The sequence below is a fragment of the Lipotes vexillifer genome, unplaced genomic scaffold (genome assembly GCF_000442215.2).
Source record: "Lipotes vexillifer unplaced genomic scaffold, Lipotes_vexillifer_v1.1 scaffold340, whole genome shotgun sequence".
NCBI lineage: Eukaryota > Metazoa > Chordata > Mammalia > Artiodactyla > Lipotidae > Lipotes > Lipotes vexillifer.
The window spans coordinates 1,480,578-1,482,496 of NW_006793646.1; the positions used below are offsets into that span (position 1 = coordinate 1,480,578).

Here is a 1,919-nt window from a genome sequence, read left to right on the forward strand (position 1 = left end):
TGATGGCTCTCTCTGCTTTGTGAAAAAGTCTGTGAGGGGCCAGGGGCCAGGAGACCCATGGAAAGACCGCTGGATTGGTCCAGGCAAGAGACAATGACTACCAGATGGCAGTGCTTCTGCTTGTGCGGTAAGGGGCAACCAGATTCTGGATATATGCTGGAAGTAGGACTGAGAGGATGTGCAGATGGATGGATGTGGGGTGTGAGAGAAAATGAGGTGTGAAAGATGACGCCAAAGTTTTGGTACTAGGCAGTAGAAGGATTGAGTTGCCCTTTACTGACACGAAGAAAATTGAGGAAGGAGTGAATTAAAATTAGGATCATATTTGTGAAGAGGTTTGAACTTAGTGCAGTAGTTTAATATGCATTATCTCATTTGGTCCTCACAGCGACATTCATTTGCAAGATAATTACTATTATTTCCACTCTACTCTCAAGGATGCTAATTGTAAAGAAGTTGAGTGACTCTTCAAAGATCACATAGCTAGTGAATTACTGAGCCAGAGCGTGATTGCAAATATTCCAGCTCCAAGATCAATGTTCTCTTTTATCGATCACACTAGGCCAAGATAATTTATATAGGATACTCAAACAGGTCATTTTACCACATACTATAATGTTGGTCAAATCAATTTGCAAGCAGCTATGTGGTATCCTGCTTGTTGCTATCATGAATGTCTTCCTTCACCTTTTCAGGTGACATCAAATATGCGGATATTTGTTGTAAATACAAAAAGCTTAATGCTAAATTTAGCATTATAAAAAGAGGTTTATAAGTTGATGTAGGAAGGATACACAGCATACAGTACATAAGGTAAGGTATTATTTTTAAAAAATAATTTTATTTCTCATTTGGTTCCTGAATTTTTACCCTTCTTTCTTTTTTTGTTTCTTTTTTTCTTTTTTACAAATGGCCTGTGCATCCTATTTTTATGACTTAAGCTATAGCCTCTACTTTGGCATTTATCAGCCAAGTAAAACTGGGTAAGTCTTAAACTTTCAGAGTCCCAGTTCACTCATTTGTAAAGCAAAACGTTAGACTGGATCATTTCTAAGGAGCCTTGAACCTTTGAAATATATTAAAACGCAGGATATAATTGGACTTGCAGGGGTTTTGACCTAGATGGCCCAACACAATTAGATGAATAATTATTATTTCACTAGCAAATAGGATTAGTAATGCATATTTTAATACAGAATAAATTCTCCAGCCATACTTTTTTTTTATTATATCAAAGGTCATTTCTAGTTTTTTACATTACCATGGCATGCGATTGTTTTAAGAAATTCTTATTGTTGACTTGGTCTGTATATTCCTCTCCAGTTAAAGACAACACAGCACATATATCAGGAATACAGGTGAACCTGACCAATACGACTCAGCATAAGAGTGGTCTGGTGAAGAGGAAAAACAATCCTGCATTCCAGCAGACTCTTTAGCTGACTCAGCCATCCTAGCTGATAGTATAATATTTCATGCCAGAAAGTGGTAAAGCAAGAGTGTAATCAGGACCATAAGAGGAAGCAGAAAACTGACATTATTCTTTACAGAGTAGATATAAACCAGGATAGCTGTCTCAAAAACAGGCTTGCCATCTACACTACTGCAGCTAACTTACATTTTGCACTGAGAAATGTTTTCTCAATAAAGCTACAGCCCAATGAGAATGTATTTGTGAAAAAACAAAACAAAACAGTAGTTACGTTGGAAACCAGCCATCCCTTCCTAAATGGTGTTTCAGAAATAACAGATCTGCAAGATATGGCTAAAGTGGAATGTCACAGACTTTTTCTTTGCCTTTTTCACACTCTGCAAAACCTGGACCCACGGCTATTGCAGTTAATCTGCTTGCAGAGGTGCCATGGGTTTCCAGTCAGCATGCAGAGCTCATTTCATGTCCTCTCTTTCCCTTCACTTCT

The 1,919-nt window shown here is 37.8% G+C and overlaps 1 protein-coding gene across 1 annotated transcript in view; it reads right to left on the reverse strand.

The window, feature by feature from the left end:
• Positions 1–1,919, reverse strand: part of ADAMTS5 (ADAM metallopeptidase with thrombospondin type 1 motif 5) — a 43,254-nt gene that overhangs the window by 4,215 nt on the left and 37,120 nt on the right. The gene's annotated exons all lie outside the window — the stretch shown is intronic.